At 43.9% G+C, this 15,000-nt stretch overlaps 1 protein-coding gene across 5 annotated transcripts in view; it reads left to right on the plus strand.

Annotated features, from left to right (window-relative positions):
• The window catches only part of fj (four-jointed box kinase), a 531,076-nt gene that overhangs the window by 459,399 nt on the left and 56,677 nt on the right, over window positions 1–15,000 (plus strand). For 3 of the 5 annotated variants that reach the window (XM_070098782.1, XM_070098783.1, XM_070098781.1), the window contains one exon: window positions 10,719–10,780. The exons of 1 other annotated variant lie outside the window; for it this stretch is intronic. The gene's annotated coding sequence lies outside the window, so the exon portion shown is untranslated. The remainder of the gene's footprint in view (window positions 1–10,718; window positions 10,781–15,000) is intronic. One more of the 5 variants, XM_070098784.1, reaches the window with a different exon arrangement.

The following is a 15,000-nucleotide window of genomic DNA, read 5'->3' on the forward strand; positions in this document are numbered from 1 at the left end:
TTCTCCGTGTGTCTGATTCTCTTACTCTCAACGTGCATAATTCAATTTACAATGATGGCGCAGTCGAAAAGCAGCTTAAGAATTTTCCGTGTGAGAGAGGGGGGAAAAAGAGGGGGGAGGGAGACAGAGAGTTAGAGGGGGAGAGAGGGTGGGGGGAGAGGCAGGGGAGAGAGGGGAGAAGGGGGAGAGGCAGGGGAGAGAGGGGAGAAGCAGGGGAGAGGGAGGGGGAGGGGGGAGAGGGAAAGAGATACAGATAGAGATACAGATAGACACACAGACAGATATAGCTTGTATAGGCAACTCCTGTGGAATACGAAACAGCCGCTAACTGACATAGGAACAAATTAAGACTGTCCCCAGGTCCTCTGTATGCCTCTCTGCCGAGTCCTGACCAATGTACACATCACCTTATTACCCTAACAACCCAGGTGACACGAAGCCTGAGGAATTATATGTACAGAACATGAACCAGACTGTTTATAATTCAGAGTGAGATTTATAGGATTTGTGAAATTCAAGCTGAGGTTTAGAGTTTTGTAGATGTCTGTGAATGTTTATAATATTTTAATAGACAGTGAAACATTTAGTGATGGTGATAGTTTGGTGATGGTCACAGTTTGGTGATGGTGATAGTTTAGTGATGGTCACAGTTTAGTGATGGTGATACTTTAATGGTATTAATATTGATGAAAGCTTGTAGTTGGTGACTGCATTTCTGGTGATAGTAATGTTGGTGATAGTTTGAAAATAAATAAAAATGATAAAGTTAGCTTTGAAATTGGATTCTTGACAGACAAATGCCGTGTTTGTAGCATATACATGCAGCGCTGTATAGCCCTTGTGGCTTAGCGCTTCTTTTTGATTATAATAATAATAGCATATACAGAATCATGCGAGGACTGTTTTGGACGGTGAGATAACGAGAAAAAATGCAACAATTACAGAGGTGACAGAGTAAGAAGCTTACAGGAAGCAGTAGGCGGCCTCCATGTAAAAACATACATTTGTTACACAGAAATGCTGAATTCATATTCATCAAATAGCACAAGTTTTGGGTATTAAAGTTGAAAATTTAAATCTCGTAACTATTAGTGAGAGAGAGAGAGAGAGAGAGAGAGAGAGAGAGAGAGAGAGAGAGAGAGAGAGAGAGAGAGAGAGAGAGAAATGCTATTAGTTAAGAGTTCGAATAGTACGATTCGATTTAGTGTGAATCATTAAATTATACCAGGTCACACTTAATGCGAGCAAAAATTAAATTAATGTGATTGTTTATTGCCCCAAACTCGTCAAATTGTGGGCAAAAATGACGACACATCTTTACTACAGCCCATGAACCAAGGAACCATTCCAATATTTAAGGCCTACTACCCAAGAAAAACTTTTGAAATTGCAATTAATAAAACTACAAACGATGATGCAATTTCCCTAACTGACTTCTGGAACAATTATAACATCAAAGATGTAATGGAAAATACTAACCCTACTGGGCCACAAAAAAACTACAAGATGCGTGCGGTATGGAGGCGCAGCCAGCCACACTGAACAAATAATTTCTAAGATTTCTGTCTCAAAAGTAGTTTGTTACTGAAGAAACAACAAACACTGGAAGAAAAGTTGGTTCTGATGAACAAGAAAGTGACGATGTCCGAGAATTGTTCGATTTTCACTTGGAAAATTTGACCGATGATGATCTTATAGATCAACAACGAGCGTTTGAAGAAGCCGACAATAATTCCCAAGAAGCAGATAATGTGCAAATGAAGGAGTTTACTCACAAAGAATTTGAAGATATCTTTCCAGCTGTAAAAGTGATGAAGCAAAAAATTATGGATTCTGACCCTAACATGGATGGAAGCAGCATGTAAATTCACCGAGATGTGGATCAAGTTCTCTGCACCTACCAGCGTATGTATGAAGATTTAAAGAAACATAAGACTCTTCAGCCTACGCTGCTAAAATATTTTAAAACCACAATAATGACACTATCGTCATATCGTCAGGAACGATATCAATATATATTTTTTAATTTTTGCTTTATATAATTACTCTATTATCGTGTTATAAACCTGAATCATAAATACATTATTTACTATTATATTACCGTAGTATTACCTTGGGGAAAAAAGCTCACCTTAAAAAATTTTCATTGCATATATCCATTGTCCTGAACCAATTACCATATTTCACTTATAATTTTAACTTCGAATAATGCGACCACTTGACGAGATTCAGTATTCACATCTATCGAGACCTAGTTGTATTTATATATTTTATATATAATGATATAACTGCCTTAAAATTTCTGCCTTGAAAATCCCACAACAAATATTATCCTCCTCAGAAGATAAGAAAATGTTAATATCAGAAAATGTGAAACAGACCCAGGGACGCCATGGGCACAATAAGAGAACACTGTATCAACATCCGTGATCTCGGATTATTCAACACACTACAGAAGAAATCCGAAACACTGCCGAAACAAGTTTAAAAGCTTGAAGAGGAAACTCACAAGCATCACCTCCATCAGAAAGGCAGTGATGGCTATGTGGGTCAGTAGGCCGCCAACAGCAGCAGCCTGGTGGACCAGGCAAGCACCAAACTAAGCCTGGACCAGGGCTGGGCAACAGGAGTAGAAAAGCTCTGGAAACAGTCACAGGTATATCATAGGCATGAAAGGAAGCGTTCGTGATATTGTAGTCAAATCCCTCGTCAATAATTATTATTTTTAAAATTTCATTATTTTATTACATTATACACATAAAGAAGCTCTAAACCTGTAGGGGTCATCATATATACATATATATATATATATATATATATATATATATATATATATATATATATATATATATATATATATATATATGAAATTGAGACACATGTGCAACATCTGGGTATCTTTATTGTAGACGTTTCGCCATCCAGTGGCTTTTTCAATACTGATTACCTCATCTTCTGTACATAGTTCTCCTGTCTTCAAGTTATGTCCTGGAATTTGTATTGAAAAAGCCACTGGAGGGCGAAACGTCTACAATAAAGATACCCAGATGTTGCACATGTGTCTCAATTTCATCTTGTCGGTATTGTATAGCATTCTTGTATTGTATAATATATATATATATATATATATATATATATATATATATATATATATATATATATATATATATATATATATATATATATATATGATGAGGGGAAAAGGGCGAGTGGTGCACTTAGGAGTCTGTGGAGACAAAGAACTTTGTCCTTGGAGGCAAAGAGGGGAATGTATGAGAGTATAGTTTTACCAACGCTCTTATATGGGTGTGAAGCGTGGGTGATGAATGTTGCAGCGAGGAGAAGGCTGGAGGCAGTGGAGATGTCATGTCTGAGGGCAATGTGTGGTGTGAATATAATGCAGAGAATTCGTAGTTTGGAAGTTAGGAGGAGGTGCGGGATTACCAAAACTGTTGTCCAGAGGGCTGAGGAAGGGTTGTTGAGGTGGTTCGGACAAGTAGAGAGAATGGAGCGAAACAGAGTAACTTCAAGAGTGTATCAGTCTGTAGTCGAAGGAAGGCGGGGTAGGGGTCGGCCTAGGAAAGGGTGGAGGGAGGGGGTAAAGGAGGTTTTGTGTGCGAGGGGCTTGGACTTCCAGCAGGCATGCGTGAGCGTGTTTGATAGGAGTGAATGGAGACAAATGGTTTTTAATACTTTACGTGCTGTTGGAGTGTGAGCAAAGTAACATTTATGAAGGGGTTCATGGAAACCGGCAGGCCGGACTTGAGTCCTGGAGATGGGAAGTACAGTGCCTGCACTCTGAAGGAGGGGTGTTAATGTTGAAGTTTAAAAACTGTAGTGTAAAGCACCCTTCTGGCAAGACAGTGATGAAGTTAATGATGGTGAAAGTTTTTCTTTTTCGGGCCACCCTGCCTTAAGGTGGGAATCGGCCAGTGTGATATAAAAAAAATAATATATATATATATATATATATATATATATATATATATATATATATATATATATATATATATATATATATATATATATATAAAGCATGACGCTTTAGACCATTAGACCACACAATCCTTAACAATGGTGCATCTAGCCAAGCTAGATGTTGTGCCCACCATCGAAGAACATACAGTGGTGTGGACGTCCTTCGATAGTGGGTACAACATCTAGCTTGGTTAGTTGCACCATTGTTAATTTAAGGATTGCGTGGTCTGGTGGTCTAAAGCGTCATGCGTTTTCTCTCACCATAAGGTGGGCCAAAACAGCATGGGTTCGACTCCTTGGCTAGTGCAGTGTTGTTATTGATCAATACCACTCATTTCGTGGGTACAATATATATATATATATATATATATATATATATATATATATATATATATATATATATATATATATATATATATATATATATATATATATATATGGGGAGCAGGAAGAGTGACCTAGTAGCTATGAGTGAAGAGGCGTGGTCAGGAGCTGTGAATCGACCCCTGCAACCACAGCTAGTTGAGTACAACTAGGTAGTACACACACTTGTTGCATCAAAATTCTTGTTAGCTATGATATATTACAAAATAATTCACTTGTCTACCTACTTATGATACACTCCGTTGTTTGCTCTGTTTCTTTAACACACAGTCCGTCTGTCTGCGTTGTTACGAGACAACACCATTATCAAACATGTCTGCTCCGTTTGCGTTGTTACAACACCGTTATCAAACAATTCATTTGCTGTTTACTAGTTTATTAAAATCAAAGGAAATCTTTGATTTTGCTGCTTTGTACAGCGGCCCGACGTTACTAATCTCTTAATAAGAATGAGCGTAATAACGGAATCTAGAAATTGAACACAGCAAAGAATATAACGAATAAATTAAATGCAGTTCAGTACAGAATATAATGAATATAACAAGTAACAAATCAAATTAGGCGGGGAAAAGTAACGAAATATCGAATGTAATACACAATCAATTTAAAGTAATAACTAATGTAAGGAATATAACAACGAATCTAACAAATACCGAATATGATGAATTAACGAATGCTATGGATTAATTAAAGTATTTAAGTAATGCGTGCACTGAGGAAATAACTGTTCGGTAACAACTAACGAATGTAATGACGAAACTATTATACATCAAGCAATGAATGTACCAAGTAACGCATGTAATATGTAGCGAGGGTAATGAAGTAGCGAATATAACGTAGTAATGAGTATCAAAGTTAAGAGCGTAATAAATTAACGAATGTAAAGAAGTAACGAATGTGCCAAGTAACGAACGAGAGAAACACAAGATAAATTATAACACCAACACACTGGGTTACCTGTAGTTTGCCTGTCTAAGGTTTCCCGGGTCACCGCTCCCCGCGGCCCGGTCCCCGACCAGGTCTCCAGGTCAGAGACCGGGCTGTTGGTGGCAGCCACACACAGGGCGTTGGCGGCAGCCACACACAGGGCGTTGGTGGCAGCCACACACAGGGCGTTGGTGGCAGCCACACACAGGGCGTTGGTGGCAGCCACACACAGGGCGTTGGTGGCAGCCACACACAGGGCGTTGGTGGCAGCCACACACAGGGCGTTGGCGGCAGCCACACACAGGGCGTTGGCGGCAGCCACACACAGGGCGTTGGCGGCAGCCACACACAGGGCGTTGGCGGCAGCCACACACAGGGCGTTGGCGGCAGCCACACACAGGGCGTTGGTGGCAGCCCCACACAGGGCGTTGGTGGCAGCCACACACAGGGCGTTGGTGGCAGCCACACACAGGGCGTTGGTGGCAGCCACACACAGGGCGTTGGTGGCAGCCACACACAGGGCGTTGGTGGCAGCCACACACAGGGCGTTGGCGGCAGCCACACACTCGGCGTTGGTGGCAGCCACACACAGGGCGTTGGCGGCAGCCACACACTCGGCGTTGGTGGCAGCCACACACAGGGCGTTGGCGGCAGCCACACACAGGGCGTTGGCGGCAGCCACACACAGGGCGTTGGCGGCAGCCACACACAGGGCGTTGGCGGCAGCCACACACAGGGCGTTGGCGGCAGCCACACACAGGGCGTTGGCGGCAGCCACACACAGGGCGTTGGCGGCAGCCACACACAGGGCGTTGGTGGCAGCCACACACAGGGCGTTGGTGGCAGCCACACACAGGGCGTTGGTGGCAGCCACACACAGGGCGTTGGTGGCAGCCACACACAGGGCGTTGGTGGCAGCCACACACAGGGCGTTGGTGGCAGCCACACACAGGGCGTTGGTGGCAGCCACACACAGGGCGTTGGTGGCAGCCACACACAGGGCGTTGGTGGCAGCCACACACAGGGCGTTGGAGGCAGCCACACACAGGGCGTTGGGGGCAGCCACACACAGGGTGTTGGCAGCCACACACAGGGCGTTGGTGGCAGCCACACACAGGGCGTTGGTGGCAGCCACACACAGGGCGTTGGCGGCAGCCACACACAGGGTGTTGGCGGCAGCCACACACAGGGTGTTGGTGGCAGCCACACACAGGGCGTTGGCGGCAGCCACACACAGGGCGTTGGCGGCAGCCACACACAGGGCGTTGGCGGCAGCCACACACAGGGCGTTGGCGGCAGCCACACACAGGGCGTTGGCGGCAGCCACACACAGGGTGTTGGCGGCAGCCACACACGGTGTTGGTGGCAGCCACACACAGGGCGTTGGTGGCAGCTACACACAGGGCGTTGACGGCAGCCACACACAGGGCGTTGGCGGCAGCCACACACAGGGTGTTGGCGGCAGCCACACACAGGGTGTTGGTGGCAGCCACACACAGGGTGTTGGTGGCAGCCCCACACAGGGTGTTGGTGGCAGCCCCACACAGGGTGTTGACGGCAGCCACACACAGGGTGTTGGTGGCAGCCACACACAGGGTGTTGGGGGCAGCCCCACACGGTGTTGGGGGGCAGCCCCACCCAGGGTGTTTGTGGCAGCCCCACACAGGGCGTTGGTGGCAGCCCCACACAGGGCGTTGGTGGCAGCCACACACAGGGTGTTGATGGCACACACAGGGTGTTGGCGGCAGCCCCACACAGGGCGTTGGTGGCAGCCACACACAGGGTGTTGGCGGTAGCCACACACACGGTGTTGGGGGTAGCCACACACAGACCAGCGAATGCACCACATCTTGGCTGAGTAGGAATTCAGTTCAGGAACTTAAAGACAGCAGTGTGTCCGTTGGTAATTTTTCATATGTATGAGGGGAGGGTGTTGAGTCTTGGTCCCTTTACACTTAATGAGTTCTCTCCTAGTGTACTAACCGCAACTTTTTCTAATTAGAGGTATTTTGTATTGTCTGTAAAGCCTCTTGCTTTAATACGGAGTGATTTCGGTGTGCAGATTTGGAACCAGTCCCTCCAGAATTTTTCACGTGTATATTATGATGCACCTTTCTCGCCTGTTAACCAAGGAGTACAGTTTGAGCGACGTCAAGTGTTCGCAGTAATACAGGTGCTTGACCGAATTTATACGTGCAGTGAATGTTCTCTGAACATTCTCCGGTTCCACAATTTCGCTTACCCTAAAAATGGTGGTGGTGGTGGTGGTGGTGGTGGTGGTGGTGGTGGTGGTGGTGGTGTGTGTGTGTGTGTGTGTGTGTGTGTGTGTGTGTGTGTGTGTGTGTGTGTGTGTGTGTGTGTGCGTGTGCGTGTGCGTGCAGCAATATTCCAGGCTGGAGGGAAGGGGAACAAAAGACTTGTAGCGAGTCATCTTAGACTTGTCATCTCTTGTTCTGAATGCTTTGGTTATCTACCTAATCATTTTCCTTGCTGCTTTGATAACCTTTGTTATGATCCTTGAATGAGAGATCTGACATCACCACTCCTAAGTCTCACATTAAACGACCGCTCTACTGAGTGATTCGAATTTGTTGTGTACTGTGTTCCAGCTGTATTTCCTCAAGTATTCCATGCAGAGTAATTTAAATGCGTCTTCGTTGAATGTTGTATTATTAGTGGCCCACTGGAAGATTTGCATAAGAACAAGAATGTAGGAGCACTGCAGCAAGCCTACCGACCCATACACGGGAAGTCCTTGGCTTATACCAGCTTAGCAACTTCAGGGATCGCTGTATCCTCAGTAGATACCACTCTCGTACAAATTCTAGCCTTGTCTGCAAACGAGACAGTGCTATGAATTATGTCTCTATGTTACTAAGGACGAGCACTATGCCTTGGGGAACACGTGTCACAATTATAGGGAAACGGGAGGTAATCAAGTTTCATCATGACAAGGGCACAGTAGCTCCAATGCCCTGGACCACTAGCATCAAGAGAATCAAGTTACAACATCATTACAAACGCCAAAACCACCAGCATTTTCACTAACAAAATTCACCACCACCACTACCAATAATGCCACTGTTAACACCAACACCACAGCCAACACCACCACTACCATCATGGCTGCACAATAAAAGATTAAAATTGCTCCCTCGTTTGGGTTTTGTGATAATGGTCCGATTAATCGAGATTTGTACGGCAGGTTAACCGGATGACAGTCATGGTGGAGTGGAGGACCAGTAGGGAAGGACCATATTTATATATATAATGTCGTGCCGAACTGATAAAACTTGCTATTTTGACTTAAATACCAACGCTCTTCTTGCCGAATAAGGCAAGCGAAAATTTGTGTATGCAATAATTTCGCAAAAAAAATCATTCTGAACCTAACGAAAAAAAAATATTTAATTGTGTTTGTTTATTGTTAAATTATTGTAAACTTATCTCTACCTACCTGGAGGGTATTCCAGGAATCAACGCCCCCGCGGCCCGGTCCACGACCCAGCCTCCCGGTGGATCAGGGCTTGATCAACTAGGCTGTTGCTGCTGGCTGCACGTAGCCCAACGTACGAACCACAGCCCGAATGATCCGGTACTGACTAAGCATCTAGATGTCCAACTCCCTCTTGAAGGTAGCCAGGGGTCTATTGATAATTTCCCTTATGGCTGGTGGGAGGCTGCTGAATAGTCTTGGGCCCCGGACACTTAATATGCTTTCTCTTAGTGTATTAATGGTACCCCTACTTTTCATTGGGCCTATGTTGCTTCGCCTGCCAAGTGTTTTGCTTTCGTAGGGAGTGATTTGTGTGTGCAGAGTAAGGGACAGCCTCTCAAGGATTTTCCAGGCGTAGATTATGATGCATCTCTAAGCTGCGCTCCAGCGAGCGCTTGTTATAAAGGTTAGGTAAGTTTTCTAAGGTTCTTTTGGTACAAAAATTATTAATTTTTACATTAACATAAACGAAAAAGAAATATATCTTTAAACGTATAAGAGAAAATTTTAGAAAGGACTTAATTTTTAATCGAGTTCTTGCTAACTGACCAGTTTTACCTATTCATCACGACTTTAGTTGACTTCCAAGCACTTTCGTGAGTTACAACACCGGCCGTCTCCCACCGAGGTAGGGTGGTCTAAAAATGATAACACAATCACCATTATTTACTCAATCGCTGTCTTGTTAGAAGTGTGCTGACAACAGTAATGGTGGCTCCCTAAACTGCAACTGCACTTCCCGCTTCCAGGACTCTAGTGCGGCTAACCGGTTTCCCTAAACCTTTTCGTAAGTGTTAATTTGCATACACTCTAAGAGCACGTCAAGTCATACAAAAAATTAATTAAGTCTACACTCACTCCAATTAGACCTGTTCACACGAGTCTGCTGGATGGTCAAGCCCCTAGTATTGAGCTCAAAGCCTCCTTTATTCCCTCCAGCCAACCCTTCCTGGCACGACCCCCTGTGTTCCTAAAATGCTCCTCTTTTCTTTCACATTTGATTCTTATGTTACGTCCGTCAAACATTAGACGAAGCAGTGGTCTGTGTCTGTAACGATGATGATGCAAGATAAAGGCACTACGACAGTGTCTTGTGAGGCACTACGACAGTGTCTTGTGAGGCACTACGACAGTGTCTTGTGAGGCACTACGACAGTGTCTTGTGAGGCACTACGACAGTGTCTTGTGAGGCACTAAAACAGTGTCTTGTGAAGTACCAGGACATGGTATGCCAAGAGCTTGTGAGATATCAGAAGCTTGTGTGGTGCCAGCATCGTGTGAGGTGCCAGGAGAAAACTAAGTTACTTGCTCGTGCTATTGTTACTTTTGTTTTCAATTACGTTTTGTGAAGTGTTAGAACTTTGAATGTACTCTTCCCAAATCGAGATCTAGGCTCTTTTTTTGAAGCCAGTGTTCGTTCAAGTAATCTGTATTTTTTTTTTTGTAAATATAATCTTTAAGAAACTGGGTTCAGACGACGAATGTTATCAACTTTTGTGACAGTCTGGAGGTTGTACTGATTATGTGAGGAAAAAAAATATTTGGGTCATCTCTTACCGTGTTTACTGAGCTGCTTGACAGAGTCCATCTCATTTTCTCAATAACAAAACAGTATTTCACAGTAGCTAAGACATTCAAATAAGTGACTGATGTATGAGTATTACACAGGGATTAGCTGATACACATTTTTCTACCGAGTTCGATAGGTTCTCGTTATCTCTTCTCTCCACGTAAATTTTTAACACCTTTCTCAATACATTTTCTTTATTGCCGTTGTGAGCTAAAAAATAATTAATTTTATTTGACAGAGGACAATCCAACTTAACTAAATCTAATCTAAATAACGTAAATCGAGAAATCTGCTGCAAATCCTGAGTGGCAAATTCCCACAGAGTTTAAGAGGATGGTTTGTGAATTCCTTCTGTGTTTCCAGGATTTCGCTGGCTTCTTCGTCGTGCTGGGATTGCGCAACTATCCTGTACGCAGACGGTCACAGTAAGTCCAGATATCTAAACAAATATTTAAGACTTCTAACAGTTTCGTTAATTTTTTTTTCTTGTATTTTTCATTCTGCTGTGTAGCAGTAATAAACATGTCTTACATTTGTGATGTCCTTTGTAAAATTTTATAATAATAATAATAATAATAATAATTAACAATTAAAAATAATAAAATTATATTAAAAACAAATGTTGGTCAACGTTTTCCTGTGATTTTTCCAATATTCTCTATATTTATTCTTTCTCAAGAGGACATAAACGTTTCAGTATGTACTTTCGAGATGTATACACGTGTACTTTAATTCCATTTTAGGTATTGCAGTATTCTCGACTGGTGAACAGGTGACATGCAGCCTTAACGACCCTTTTGTAGTTATAAGCCCCATTAACCACCTTGTTGAGTTTCTTCATGTATAGGTTTGGATTTCGAGTACTGATAGGAGGTTCTTCAGTGAATCTTAAACAATTGTTTTCTTTGTCTCCGTCACGACGTAAAGTGTTAAGGCAAAAATTCACGATTGGTCTCTTGTCTGCCTCACTACCGTCTTATCGGTCTCACTGTCGTCTTCTCGGCCTAAATTACATTGTTGTTTGTGTCTGGAAAGCTTGTATACTGGTGTTTGTGCTGTATGTTTAAATGTTACTGAGTGACTTTGTCTCTGGTCTCATACCTGTCTAAATGACCTCTGTGTCTAAATGATTTGACAGCGTTATCTGTCACCGCAGCCACATGTGCTGGTATTAGTAAAACAAAATAACAGAAGGTGCACGAGTCTATGACCTGGGCTGCAGCTTGTCAAAATAATAAGTTTATTTCGGTGGATTTTTACCTCTTGTTATTTACTGATAAGAGATTCACGCTCAGGTGTCAGCAACCACACATCAGCGGTGAAATGAGCCAAGTGATTCACTACACAAGCTAAGTCTGTCTGTCCATCTGTGTGTCTGTGTCTGTCTGTCTGTCTGTCTCTCTCTCTCCAGTCACACTGGGTTGTCAGTGAGACAGCTGTTTAGGAGTGACACCATATAGCCGTGTATATATTGTGCCGTAATTCACGTCCGTAATCTGGTCCCTGCCATAGTGAAGAGCTCTGTTCCACAAGGCACAGTACTCGCCCCCATCTTATTCCTTATCCTCATATCAGACATAGACAGAGATATACACCACAGCACCGTATCATCCTTTGCGGATGATACTAGGATCTGCACGAGGCTGTCATCTGCTGAGGACGCGGTTAACCTCCAAGAAGATATAAACAAAGTTTTCCAGTGGGCAACGGTAAACAATATGATGTTCAATGAGGACAAATTCCATCTACTTCGTTATGGAAAACTAGAGGAGATAATAACTAGAACAGAGTATACTACAGACTCTAGCCATACAATAGAGCGGAAAAATAATGTAAGGGACCTGGGAGTAGTAATGTCTGACGATCTCACTTTCAAGGATCACAACAGTGCCACGATCGCACGTGCAAAGAAAATGATAGGATGGATAATGAGAGCGTTCAAAACGAGAGATGCCAAGCCAATGATGATCCTTTTCAAAACACTTGTTCTCTCTAGGCTGGAATACTGCTGTACATTAACATCTCCATTCAAAGCAGGTGAAATCGCAGATCTAGAGAGTGTACAGAGATCCTTTACTGCACGTATAAGTTCTGTCAAGCACCTTAACTACTGGGAACGCTTGGAAGCACTTGACTTGTACTCGTTGGAACGCAGGAGGGAGAGATGTATCATAATCTACACTTGGAAAATCTTGGAAGGAATGGTCCCAAATCTGCACACAGAAATCACTCCCTACGAAAGTAAAAGACTGGGCAGGCGATGCAAAATGCCCCCAATAAAAAGTAGGGGCGCCATTGGTACACTAAGGGAAAACACCATAAGTGTCCGGGGCCCAAGACTGTTCAACAGCCTCCCATCAAGCATTAGGGGAATTGCCAATAAACCCCTGACTGCCTTCAAGAGAGAGCTGGACAGATACCTAAAGTCAGTGCCGGATCAGCCGGGCTGTGGCTCGTACGTTGGACTGCGTGCGGCCAGCAGTAACAGCCTAGTTGATAAGGCCCTGATCCATCGGGAGGCCTGGTCATGGACCGGGCCGAGGGGGCGTTGATCCCTGGAATAACCTCCAGGTAACCTCCAGGTAGGTAACCTGAGTCTCACGGTGCTAGACACGTGCACTGCTGCTTTGTGTTGCTTGTAAGGTATGTTATACATGCAATGTTATTCTAGGGTAACACAAGGTACCTTTAACACTTGACCTTATCAAGTAACTGGCATCTATTTTTATGTGTTCTTAAGTCGCTGATCATGTTATGCTGTGATCTACACCTGCGTCAAATGATTAAACAATGGCCTGTCTATCTTGCCAATTTATGAACACCTTACCTGACCTGACTGTCGTCTTACCTGCTTTGCCTCCAACACCTGGGGCCCCAAGAGTCTAGTCTTACACAAAACTAGCCAAAATGTAATTGATTTTTTTTTGTCCCTGGGTTGGTGGAGAAGGGTTGGCGTGGGGAAGGGGTGAGAGAGAGGAGGGGATAAGGGGAAGATGGTAGGGGGTTGAAAAGCGGCGTCCCTTGTCACCAGCAGCAGATTACCACAGCGGTAACTTAATCAAGTAGTGGTGTACCGCAGGAGGGCTCGGGTGTGGAGCCGCCGCTTCAGATTACAACACTCCTCTCTCACTGAAATTCTCCTTTACACGCTTCTAACTCATTTTTCTTGGTTTCTGTGGCTTCTCAGTGTGTTTTCATTTTTTCTCGTCTCTCGGTGAGTTTCCAGCTCTCGGTTTTAGCGAGACATAACAGTTCAAGCTGTTTCTGAGCTAATTAAATGCTTGTCGGAGGCGAGTGTATCGTAGGAGTGAACTTTGGCAAGACTGCTGGACCTTCTTACACCATCTCTTCAAATGTCAAATGTAACTTGATATTTATATCCTGCACATTTTTTTTCCAGTCATTGTCGCTGCTTCTCTGTGCAACTCCAATAAGCATAAATTTATAAGCAAGGAAAGTAGGTTGGTTGATGCAATCAACTACACGAGGGTCATTAAGACTACCCTCATCCTATTCATCATACTTTAAACACTAAACTTGGGATGAAAGTAGAACTCTCAGCATGTATTTACACTGAGGTATAAAAGCCTGTCTGTATATCCCATGAATGAATGAAAATGAAGGGTACGGGGGTTCGACCCCTAGCACTAGTAGGGACGTTGGACAAGTTTCCTTTTACATCTACTGTTCCTATTCACCTAGCAGGTTTTCCAATAGGCGACTGAAAACAATATATTCAGTCAGGACAAATATAAGCTACTCCGTTATGGGAAATTGGAGGAAATAATAACTAGAACTGAGTATACTGTAAATTCTAATCACAACAGAGCGGAAAAGAAGTGTGAATTACTTGGGAATGTTAATGTCAGAGGATCTCATCTTTAAGGGTCACAACAGTGTCACTATCACATCTGCCAAGAAAATGATAGGATGGATAAGAAGAATCCTTTTTAAATCACTTGTTCTATTTAGGCTGGATTACTGTTGTACACTACCAGTTGCATTCAAAAACCTTTACTATACATATACAAGTTCCGTCAGACGCCTTAACTACTGGGAACGCTTAAAGTCACTTGACTTGTACTCACTGAAGCGCAGGCAAGAGAGAAATACATCATAATCTATACCTGAAAAATCCTCGAGGGACTGGTCCCACATCTGCACACACAATTACTCCCCACGAAATCAAAAGACTTGACAGAAGGTGCAACATACCCCCAATGAAAAGTAGGGGCGCTATTAGTACACTAAGAGAAAACGCATTAGGTGTCCGTGGCCCAAGACTGTTCAACAGCCTCCCACCAGGCAAAAGGGAAATTACCAATAGACCCCTGACTGCCTTCAAGAGGGAGCTGGACAGATACCTGAAGTCATACCCGACCAGCCGGGCTGTGGTTCGTACACTGGACTACGTGTGGCCAGCAGTAACAGCCTGGTTGATTAGGCCCTGGTCCACCGGGAGGCCTGGTCAAGGACTGTACCGCGGGGGCGTTAACCCCCGGAACACTCTCCAAGTAGACTAGGTAGCAGTAAGCACATGCCCGGGTGTTAGTCGACCGGTGTGGGTCGCATCCCAAAAGGTGTTAGCATCCCAGAAGCCTGACCCAGGTTGCACCACTGGGAAAACTCTCGAATCCCATCAAAG

The sequence above is a fragment of the Cherax quadricarinatus genome, chromosome 64 (assembly GCF_038502225.1).
Source record: "Cherax quadricarinatus isolate ZL_2023a chromosome 64, ASM3850222v1, whole genome shotgun sequence".
NCBI lineage: Eukaryota > Metazoa > Arthropoda > Malacostraca > Decapoda > Parastacidae > Cherax > Cherax quadricarinatus.